Here is a 13,144-nt window from a genome sequence, read left to right on the forward strand (position 1 = left end):
GGTGTCAACCGTAAGAACGGTGGTTGCATAGCATGGTCAAAGACAGGACCTTGTGCCAGACCGAAAAATTATAAGGGTGAGCTTTACTATTGCTCCTACCAAGGATAGTAATTGCGTCCGACACGTTATAGACCATAATCAAAAGCATGTCACGGGACATTGCCTTAAACAGTTGCTTGTTCAACGCTTTCCTTTACAACCGGACGGTAGTTTGCCGAAAGGTAATATACGGAACAAGTAAACTGGACGTGTTGCTTTCCAAATACAAGGTTAGCAAGTGGGTGACACAAAACCGCAAGTTTTGAGCTAAAATTTTCAAATCTGAAACCCACCAAACCCACAAAAATATTTTGCAAACACCGGTAAAGGGTTATTCCGGAAAACTTATCTAGGGGAAAAACTAGATTTAATTTTCAAAAGATCAAATGTTTTCATAAAGATCCAATTTCCTTAATGAATCTAAATTTTTATAGTCATGTGAGACTGTAAACCATATCGTTACTACCATTGTTTATACCGCCGTATAGAAATCACTGATGTACAAAGTGTGAAGAATAAAGAAGTGATTCTAGTATTTCAAGACAATATTGCTTGAGGACAAGCAACGCTCAAGTGTGGGAATATTTGATAATGCTAAAAACGAACATATATTTCATAGCATTATTCCTCAAGAAAGACAAGCTTTTAGTTGCAATTGTTCTATTTATAAGTGATATTTGTTTAAATAATAAAAGGTGAAGACAAAAGACAGATTCGACAAATTGTAGACAAAAAGGTCCAAAGAGCTATAAAGTACAAGATACAACTAAAAAGGTTCAAAATATTGATGAGGAACGTCTCAAAATGACAAGAGTACAAGTTGCGGAACGCAAAGTACGCGATTTAAAATAATACGCGAGGACGTCCGAAAATCCGGAACCGGGACCTGAGCCAAGAAGAAACGCCCGACGCAACGGACCAAAAATATCTAGTCTACTATGCACAAGAATATAATATAATATATATATAATTATATATAATTATATATTATATATATTATTATTATTATATTACGTCGGCAAGAAGAAAACAAAAGTAGATGGCTGAATCCAGGGTGGCCATGCGACTCGCATGGCCAGAAGCACAAAACCATGCGAGTCGCATGGTGTGAGATTGCTGGTCAGGTCCTATAAATAGCCAGTTTTCTGACGAGTTTTACACATCTTTTTTCTCTTCCTCTTCATATACGTAATATATTTATATTTATAATTTATATTTTAATTTTAATTCTAATAATAAGGGTATGTTAGCGAATGTTGTAAGGGTGTAAGTCGAAATTCTGTCCGTGTAACGCTACGCTATTTTTAATCATTGTAAGTTATGTTCAACCTTTTTACATTAATGTCTCGTAGCTAAGTTATTATTATGCTTATTTAAAACGAAGTAATCATGATGTTGGGCTAATTACTAAAATTGGGTAATTGGGCTTTGTACCATAATTGGGGTTTGGACAAAAGAACGACACTTGTGGAAACTAGACTATGGGCTATTAATGGGCTTTATATTTGTTTAACTAAATGAAAGTTTGTTAATGTTAATATAAAGATTTACAATTGGGCGTCCCTATAAATTACCATATACACTCGATCGGACACGATGGGCGGGGTATTTATATGTACGAATAATCGTTCATTTAACCGGACACGGGAATGGATTAATAGCCACTAGAATAATTAAAACAGGGGTGAAATTACATTCAAGGGTAATTGGTGTAATTGTTAACAAAGTAGTAAAACCTTGGTTTACACGCAGTCGATAACCTGGTGTATTCATTAAACAAAGTATTAAAACCTTGTTACAATTCGAATCCCCAATTAGTTGGAATATTTATCTTCGGGTATAATAATAATTTGACAAGGACACTTGCAATTTATATTTATGACTGATGGACTGTTATGGACAAAAACCAGACGGACATATTGAATAATCCAGGACAAAGGACAATTAACCCATGGGCATAAAACTAAAATCAACACGTCAAACATCATGATTACGGAAGTTTAAATAAGCATAATTCTTTTATATCATATTTAATTTCTTTTATTTTATATTTAATTGCACTTTTAATTATCGTACTTTTTAATTATCGCAATTTAATTTTTATCGCATTTTTATTATTCGCAATTTCATTATCGTTATTTACTTTACGCTTTAATTTAAAGTCTTGTATTTATTTTATATTTTACATTAGGTTTTAACTGCGACTAAAGTTTTAAAATCGACAAACCGGTCATTAAACGGTAAAAACCCCCCTTTATAATAATAATATTACTTATATTTGTATTTTTATAAAAGTTAACTAATATAGCGTTGAGCTTTGTTTAAAGATTTCCCTGTGGAACGAACCGGACTTACTAAAAACTACACTACTGTACGATTAGGTACACTGCCTATAAGTGTTGTAGCAAGGTTTAAGTATATCCATTCTATAAATAAATAAATATCTTGTGTAAAATTGTATCGTATTTAATAGTATTTTCTGCTAAAAATTAATAGTATTTTATACCCCTCTGCTTTGACATCAGCTGCTGTCGAGAGACGAATGGAAAAGATGACTAAAGATATCCACTCAATACGAATTAGTTGTGAGCAGTGTGGAGGACCACATTTGACAAAAGATTGTCTCAGTATTGAACTAACAATGGAACAAAGAGAGAATGTTTCATACATAAACCAAAGGCCTGGAAATAATTATCAGAATAATTATCAACCGCCAAGACCAAACTACAATCAAAATCAGAATTATAACCGAAATGTTCCATACAACAACCAACAAGGTCCTAGTAATCAACAAGTATCTAATAATACTTACAATCAGCAAAGACCTGTTTTTCAAAACAAACCACCACAAACCGAAGATAAAAAGCCAAATTTAGAAAATATGATGTCGAAGCTAGTTGATTCTCAAACAGAGTTTTTCACATCTCAGAAACAAATCAATGAACAAAATGCTCAAGCATTTAGAAATCAACAAGCTTCTATTCAAAATTTGGAACAAGAAGTAAGTAACCTTGCAAGGTTGATAGGTGAAAGAAAACCGGAAAGTCTACCTAGTGATACAAATGCTAACCCCCGAAATGAAACAGCTAAAGCCATTACCACAAGAAGTGGTATTACACTTAAACCACCTGAAATACCTGAAATTTCTGATGAGGCTATTCCTACTCCACAAGAACAACAATCTGATCAAGATAAGGAAAAAGAACCGGTAGTTGAAAAGGTTAATGAAGATAACACAGTTAAGGCTAAACCTTATGTTAAACCATACCAACCACCACTTCCTTACCCAAGTAAAATGAGACAAGAGAGACTTGAAGCCGAGCAATCCAAATTTTTGGATATGTTAAAACAGATAAATGTCAATCTTCCTTTCATTGATGTGATTTCAGGAATGCCTAGATATGCTAAATTTTTGAAAGATCTAATCACAAATAGAAAGAAAATGGAAGAACTCTCGGCTGTTACTATGAATGCTAATTGTCCTGCAGTGCTGTTGAATAAGATACCAGAAAAATTATCAGATCCAGGAAGTTTCACAATTCCATGTTTTCTGGGTAGTCTTAGTTCAATAGAAGCATTGGCAGACTTAGGTGCTAGTATAAATTTAATGCCGTATTCATTATACACTAAACTAGACCTTAGAGAATTGAATCCAACAAGAATAAGTATACAACTAGCCGATCGATCAGTAAAATATCCTAGAGAGATAATGGAGAATATGCTAGTTAAAGTTGGAACTTTAGTATTTCCAGTAGATTTTGTTATTCTGGACATGAAAGAAGATTCTCGAGTACCTCTCATATTAAGAAGACCATTCTTAAACACGGCTAAAGCAATAATAGACGTGTTTGGTAAGAAACTGAACCTAAGTATAGAGGACGAGAGTGTTACCTTTTCAGTTGATAGAGCCATGCAACAACCGCAATCTGCAGATGATACATGTTATTATATTCAAACTATAGAATTACATGCAGAATTGTTAAAAGAATTTCCAGAATTACAAGGAACAGGAGAATGTTCTTTAGGAGAAGGAACTGAACCAATTGATGAAACTGAAATGTTAGCTACACTTATGGCTAATGGATATGAACCAACAACAGAAGAAATTCAAATGCTAAAAGAAGAAGACAGATATCGATATAAATCATCGATAGAAGAACCACCGACATTAGAGTTAAAGCCACTTCCAAACCATTTGGAATATGCTTATTTACATGGTGAATCTGAATTACCTGTAATAATATCGTCTTCTCTTACTGAAAATGAAAAATCACAACTCATTTCTGTGCTAAAAGCTCATAAACCAGCTATTGCATGGAAAATTCATGATATTAAAGGAATAAGTCCTTCGTATTGCACACATAAAATTCTTATGGAAGAAGGTAATAAAAGGTATGTGCAACGCCAATGAAGACTAAATCCTAATATGCAAGATGTTGTTAAGAAAAAAATTATTAAACTGCTTGATGCAGGTTTAATTTATCCAAACTCTGATAGTCCATGGGTAAGCCCATTTCAATCCGTACCTAAGAAAGGTGCATGACTGTCATTACAAATGAGAAAAATGAGCTTATTCCTACTAGGAGCAAAAACGAATTATACAACTACTAAAAAAGAACTCCTTGCCATTGTCTTTGCTTTTGACAAATTTTGGTCATATCTCGTTCTAGCTAAAACGGTGGTCTATATCGACCATTCTGCTCTTAGATACCTATTTTCAAAACAAGATTCCAAACCAAGATTAATCCATTGGATCTTACTCTTACAAGAGTTTGATATTGAAATTCGAGATAAAAAGGGAGCAGAAAATCTCGCCGGTGATCATCTTTCTCGTCTTGAAAATCTCGAATTAGAAGTTCTAAATGAATCAGCCATACAAGACAACTTTCCTGATGAATATCTATTGAAGATAGATTATAATGAAATTCCATGGTTTGCAGACTATGCAAACTACTTAGTATGTGGATTCCTTGAAAAAGGATTATCGTACCAAAAACGAAAGAAATTCTTTAGTGATATAAAACACTATTTCTGGGAAGATCCACATTTGTTTAAAAGTTGTCCCAATGGAATAATACGCCGATGTGTATTCGGAGACGAAGCTAGTCAAATCTTAAACCATTGTCACACAGGACCAACAGGAGGGCATTATGGGCCTCAACTTACAGCAAGAAAAGTTTATGATGCTGGATTCTATTGGCCTACAATTTTCAAAGATGCACACCTTCTTTGCAAATCCTGTGATGCTTGTCAAAGGGCCGGAAAGATAAGTCAACGTGATGAAATGCCACAAAAATGTCATTCAAGTATGTGAAGTATTTGACATTTGGGGTATTGACTTTATGGGTCCATTTCCAAAATCTCATAATAATCTCTACATTCTCGTTGCCATTGATTATGTATCTAAATGGGCGGAAGCACAAGCTCTCCCAACTAACGATGCACGAGTTGTAGTCAACTTTTTAAAACGTCTTTTTGCTAGGTTTGGAACACCGAAAGCTTTAATAGGTGATCGGGGTACTCATTTTTGTAATAATCAACTTGAGAAAGTTCTCAAAAGATATGGAGTAACTCATAAAATCTCCACCACTTATCATCCAAAAATAAGTGGACAAGTTAAAAATACCAACCGAGCTTTGAAACGTATTTTAGAGAAAACCGTAGGATCAAATCCGAAGGAATGGTCCATTAAATTGGAGGATGCACTCTGGGCTTTTAGAACAACCTACAAAACTCCAATTGGAATCACACCTTTTAAACTCGTTTACGGAAAAGCATGTCATCTTCCAGTAGAAATTGAACACAAAGTATTTTGGGCTTTGAAGACATGTAATCTTGATTTACATGAAGCCGGACGTCTACGATTAAGTCAACTAAACGAATTAGAAGAATTAAGACATGAAGCATACGAAAATTCGTTAATCTATAAGGAAAGAATGAAGAAATGGCATGATAAAAGAATCAGAAGTTCAAAAGAATTTAAAGAAGGAGAAAGAGTTCTTCTTTTCAATTCACGATTCAAGCTATTTCCTGGAAAATTGAAATCAAGATGGTCTGGACTATTCATAGTCAAAAGAGTTTTCCCATACGGAACAGTCGAATTAATAAATTCAAATGGGATTGAATTTAAGGTTAATGGTCACAGAGTTAAACATTACATAGATAGTCCGATGGAAGTAGACAACGAAGTAAATCATAATTTCAACACCACAGCTAACTAAGTATGGGGAGAATCAAGTCTTTAAAGGATAATATGAATTTCTGTTAGAGTTAGATGTTCTGTTTTCGTGTAGTTTTCGAGAATGGAATCCGAATGGTCTTTCCCTAGCAGACCCTAAAGAACTAGTCTTCTCCCCCCATTCTGAATTTTTATTTTTTTTAGGTTTTACGAGATGAAGACTTCCTGTGAACTAAACCATGGTCTAATGCTACACGCTTTGATCACTAAACGTAATAATGACACCCTTCCAAGTGAAATAGTATCATTAATCAGAGGCAAATTGGACGGAGTAAGAAAAGAATCCAGGAACGAAAATAATAAGTTACAATTTGGTAAAGGAAAATCAAAATCCGCGGCGAAAAGGAGAGCTCGACACCTTGAAAGATGTCACAAATGCGGAAAATGGTCACACGGAGGAAAATGTTCGACGAATCAGACATATTCCAATACCGAATTTGTTACTTTATGCAGAGACGGACCATTCATATGTTTAGAAGAAAAAACATTAAATGCTCGAGGTTACGCCTATGTAGCTATGGAAAACCAATTAGTCCGACTATCTTATGAGTGGGCTAAAGCAGGTCACTAAGAATTCTATTTCACAGGTAAGTATGTACAGTTTTTATTTTTATTTTTATTGCTTTTAACCATTTGATAATAAACGCTAAATCGTTCGCTATAAAGTATTAAATTGGTATTCAATAAAATTAGGTCTTGCGACCGAAATTATTGATATCATACAAAAATTTACTACATCACTGCGAAATTTACCGTTTATTCTTAAGGTATAAATATCTTTAATCAATCAACCCAAAATATTTCAAAAATTCGTCATGAGTTAAACTAGGTTATGTAACCGAAATTACTTTACCGAAAAGAGGGGCGTATATTTTTGATAATATTTGATTGATTAAAGTGGGATAAAAGACCAAAAAGATTTTTATTTTTATTTTTACTTTGTTTTTAAAATTAATATTAAATTAATATTGTAAACTTCTTTTTTTTTTAAAAATAATAAATAAATAAATATATTTAAGTTTGTAAATATTTGAAAAATTAATATTTTTAATATAAGTTTGTATGTAAAAATATAATTTAAGTTTGGTGTGAATTTATAATTTTAATAATATGAATTTTTAATTTAATGCATTTTAAATTTATGTTTTGTGTGAATTTAAAAACAAAAATTTACTTTATTTCGCTAAGTTAAAAATATGATTTTTAAAATTCGTCGTAAGTTGAAGACTAGGTCGTTGAACCGAAATTGCTTTACCCAAGGGAGGGGCGAGAACTTTTATTATTATTATTTTTAGCCTTATTGAATTAAAGTATGCCAAAAACATTTAATTTTGTCCGTTTAAAACAAACTCCAATATGTTTGGAAACTTTGGTAAAATTTAATCAATTTTCTACGCTAATCACCCTCAATAATTTAAATTGTTACTGATTTCTTGTCAAATGAGGGCATTGCAAGATCTTAAGTGTGGGAAGAGGTTAAATTCTTTCGAAATTTAAACAAAAAAATTAAAATAAAATAAAATTTAATTTATACACTTGGTTACCATTAAAAATACTAGTAAAGCAGTAGTTGTATTAGAATCTAGTGCTCTTTGATAATAAAGAACAGCCCTAGTCTTATATACTGACTACCCAATTCTAGTAAAAATTTTCAAAATTTTCAATTAAATGAACTCAAAATCATGTTTATACATATTTATGAACAATAAAACTAGGTGTTAAACACCAAAATTATTGTTACCTCGGAAAGGACATAAATTGAGAAACAAACCAAAATATTAGAATTCATTTAAAATGGAATAGAGGACAATAAAAAGGCAAAAAAAGGAAAATAAAAGCCAAGTGTGGGAAAACTTTACCAAGTTATTTAAAACATAAGTCACATATTTTTGTAACAAATAACTAAAGATACTTTTGCTTTAGACTAATCTAAACAGTTTTACCCAATTTACTGTAATACATTTGAAAGAAAGATGGATCTACACGATGAATCAATTCCATTATTAAAAGGAAGTAAAGTCTTCCGAAAAAGACACGCGCTTCTTGATTTAGGTCATGAAGTTGTCGTCCAGACCAGCTGTAGGTTGACGAAAAATCTATAAAAGTCATCACTAAAATCAGCAGGAAATCCACGGACCTCAGCATCAAACAGGGTCGCCAAGTGGTCAGACTTATCCTAACCATGAGAGGATATGTCTTGTAAAATGGGGAGGACGCCGTGCAAATTAGCTGGATAAGACTAATGAATCAGATCCCCAGAAAGGATAATCTCCTTAAAAGATCAAAAATCAGCTTTTAAGACTGATATTACTCAATCCTAGAGATTGACTTTTAAAGATTGAGAATTACAAATTCATGGAATTCGATGATATCTAAACTCGAGCTTGAACGAGAAAATATTTTGATCAAAATTACAAACCGATTTGTTTTTTGAAAACCCATTTTCAATGCGTTCATTACTATTGAACGTAAAATCCTAGGAATTCATCTGGAATTCATTAGGTCACCTGAACCAAATCGGGTGTCAACCGTAAGAACGGTGGTTGCATAGTATGGTCGAAGACAGGACCTTGTGCCAGACTGAAAAATTATAAGGGTGAGCTTTACTATTGCTCATACCAAGGATAGTAATTGCATCCGACACGTTATAGACCATAATTAAAAGCATGTCAGGGGACATTGCCTTAACAGTTGCTTGTTCAACGCTTTCCTTTACAACCGGACGGTAGTTTACCGAAAGGTAATATACGGAGCAAGTATACTGGACGTGTTGCTTTCCTAATACAAGGTTAGAAAATGGGTGACATAAAACCACAAGTTTTGAGCTAAAGTTTCCAAATCTGAAACCCACCAAACCCACAAAAATATTTTGCAGACACCGGTGAAGGGTTATTCTGGAAATCTTATCTAGGGTAAAAGCTAGATTCAATTTTCAAAAGATCAAATATTTTCATAAAGATCCAATTTCCTTAATGGATCTAAATTTTCATAGTCATGTGAGACTGTAAACCACAACGTTACTACCATTGTTTATACTGCCGTATAGAAATCACTGATGTACAAAGTGTGAAGAATAAAGAAGTGATTCTAGTATTTTTATTTCAAGACTATATTGCTTGAGGACAAGCAACGCTCAAGTGTGGGAATATTTGATAAATGCTGAAAACGAACATATATTTCATAGCATTATCCCTCAAGAAAGACAAGTTTTTAGTTGCAATTGTTCTATTTACAAGTGATATCCGTTTAAATAATAAAAGGTGAAGACAAAAGAAAGATTCGACGAATTGAAGATGCAAACGACCAAAAAGCTAAAAAGTACAAAGTACAATCAAAGTGGTTCAAATTATTGATGAGAAACGTCTCAAAATTACAAGAGTACAAGATGCAAAACGCAAAGTACAAGATATTAAATAGTACGTAAGGACGTTCGAAAATCCGGAACCGAGAGATGAACCAACTTTCAGTGCGCGACGCAACGGAGCTAAAATTACAAGTCAACGGAGTACAAGAATATAATATAATATATATATATATATAATTATATTTAATTATATATATTATATTATATAATAAATAAATAAGCAGCCCACGTTTTTAAAGACTTTTGAGCTCTCCCAGCTGGCCATGCGATCGCATGGCCTGGAAGAACAAAAACTATGCGATCGCATGGCCCTGAAATCCAGGCCTGGTCCTATAAAGTTCGCGAGTTTTGGACGAAATTTAACATCTTTTTCTTTCCTTTCTCTGAACGTAATAATCTATATATATATATATATATATATATATATATATATATATATATATATATATATATATTATATTTTAATTTTAATTTTTAATTCTAATAATAAGGGTATGTTAGCGAATGTTGTAAGGGTGTAAGTCGAAATTCTGTCCGTGTAACGCTACGCTATTTTTAATCACTGTAAGTTATGATTAATGTTATTTTTAATTTAATGTCTCATAGCTAAGTTATTATTATGCTTATTTAAGACGAAGTAATCATGATGTTGGGCTAAAATATTAAGATTGGGTAATTGGGCTTTGTACCATAATTGAGGTTTGGACAAAAGAACGACACTTGTGGAAATTAGACTATGGGCTATTAATGGGCTTTATATTAACTTAATGATACCTCGTTAATTTAATATATAGACTTATAATTTGACGTATTTATATATAACCACATACGCTTGACTGGGCACGGTGGGCGGGATATCTATAAATACCAATAATTGTTCATTTTACCGGATACGGAACTGGATTAATAGTTAATAGACTTGTTGAAACAGGGGTGGATTACATTCAAGGGTAATTGGTGTAATTGTTAATAAAGTAGTAAAACCTTGGTTTACACGCAGTCGATAACCTGGTGTATTCATAAAACAAACCTTGTTACAATTCGAATGCCCAATTAGTTGGAATATTTGACTTCGGGAATAAGAATAATTTGACGAAGACTTTCGCACTTTATATTTATGCCTGATGGACTATTATGGACAAATCCGTATGGACATATCGAATAATCCAGGACAAAGGACAATTAACCCATGGGAATAAACTAAAAATCAACACGTCAAACATCATGATTACAGAAGTTTAAATAAGCATAATTCCTTTATTTCATATTTAATTTCCTTTATTTTATATTTAATTGCACTTTTAATTATCGCACTTTTATTTATTGTCATTGTATTTAATTGCACTTTTAATTATTGTACTCTTTAATTATCGCAATTTTATTTTATCGCACTTTTATTTATCGCAATTTCATTATCGTTATTTACTTTACGCTTTAAATTAAGTTGTATTTATTTTTAATATTTTACATTAGGTTTTAACTGCGACTAAAGTTTTAAAATCGACAAACCGGTCATTAAACGGTAAAAACCCTCTTTTATAATAATAATATTACTTATATATATATTTGTATTTTTATAAGTTAAAACTAATATAGAGTTAAGCTTGTTTAAAAGAGATCCCTGTGGAACGAACCGGACTTACTAAAAACTACACTACTGTATGATTAGGTACACTGCCTGTAAGTGTTGTAGCAAGGTTTAGGTATATCCATTCTATAAATAAATAAATATCTTGTGTAAAATTGTATCGTATTTAATAGTATTTCGTTGTAAAAATAATACTATTTCCTAGTACACCTCGCACACATCAAGTAAAACCTTGTTACAATTCGAATCCCCATTTATGGTACAAAGCCCAATTACCCAATCTTAATATTTTTAGCCCAACATCATGATTACTTCGTCTTAAATAAGCATAATAATAATTTAGCTACGAGACATTAATTTAAAAATAACATTAACCATAACTTACAGTGATTAAAAATAGCGTAGCGTTACACGGATAGAATTTCGACTTACACCCTTACAACATTCGCTAACATACCCTTATTATTAGAATTTAAAATTAAAATTAAAATTATAATATATATATATATATATATATATATATATATATATATATATATATTTATTTATTTACGTATAGATAGAGAGATGGATATATGATATATAAACTGAGCCAAAACACATGAATTCATAGGACCATGCCTGGATTTCAGGGCCATGCGATCGCATGGTTTTTGTTCTTCCAGGCCATGCAATCGCATGGCCAGCTGGGAGAGCTCAAAAGTCTTTAAAAATGTGGGCTGCTTATTTATTTATTATATAATATAATATATATAATTATATATATATTATATTATATTCTTGTACTCCGTTGACTTGTAATTTTAGCTCCTTTGCGTCGCGCGCTGAAAGTTGGTTCATGTCTCGGTTCCGGATTTTCGAACATCCTTGCGTACTATTTAATATCTTGTACTTTGCGTTTTGCGTCTTGTACTCTTGTAATTTTGAGACGTTTCTCATCAATAATTTGAACCACTTTGATTGTACTTTGTACTTTTTAGCTTTTTGGTCGTTTGCGTCTTCAATTCGTCGAACCTATCTTTTGTCTTCACCTTTTATTATTTAAACGAATATCACTTGTAAATAGAACAATTGCAACTAAAAGCTTGTCTTTCTTGAGGGATAATGCTATGAAATATATGTTCGTTTTCAGCATTATCAATAGCTTACATTGATTATTTATCGCGTAGTGTTACATGGACAGAGCTTCGACTTCAAAACCCGTAAAATAACATATACATTACCCAAACTAATCTAATATAAAACTAACCTATACTATATATATATATATATATATATATATATATATATATATATATATATATATATATATATATATATATATATATATATATATATATATATATATATATTATACATAAACAGAGGGAGTAATATACATTTTTGGTGTAATTATTCTGGCCAAACTCGTTGCTTATTTATAGATGTGGCCAGGATTTTGGCCCCAAGCGATCGCATGGATTTTTGCCTTCCAGGCCATGCGATCGCATGGCCAGCTGGATCCAGCCACATTTGATTTGTTTCCTTGCTTGTCGACGTTTTATTTAAATATATATAATATATAAATAATTTATATAATTATTTAAATATTATATTATATTCTTGTGCATAGTTGACTTGTAATTTTTGGTCCGTTGCGTCGGGCGTTGATAGTTGTCTCAGGTCCCGGTTCCGGATTTTCGAACGTCCTTTCGTATAATTTAATATCTTGTACTTTGCGTTCCGCAACTTGTACTTTTGTCATTTTTAGATGTTTCTCATCAATAAATTGAACCACTTGGATTGTATCTTGTACATTTGAGCTTTTTGGTCATTTGCGTCTTCAAATTGTCGTTTTCGCCTTTTGTCTTCGCACTTATTTAATATAAATGATTATAACTTAAAATAGGACAATTACAACTAAATAATTTACATA

This window comes from Rutidosis leptorrhynchoides, chromosome 9 (genome assembly GCF_046630445.1).
Source record: "Rutidosis leptorrhynchoides isolate AG116_Rl617_1_P2 chromosome 9, CSIRO_AGI_Rlap_v1, whole genome shotgun sequence".
In the NCBI taxonomy this organism is placed as follows: Eukaryota; Viridiplantae; Streptophyta; class Magnoliopsida; order Asterales; family Asteraceae; genus Rutidosis; species Rutidosis leptorrhynchoides.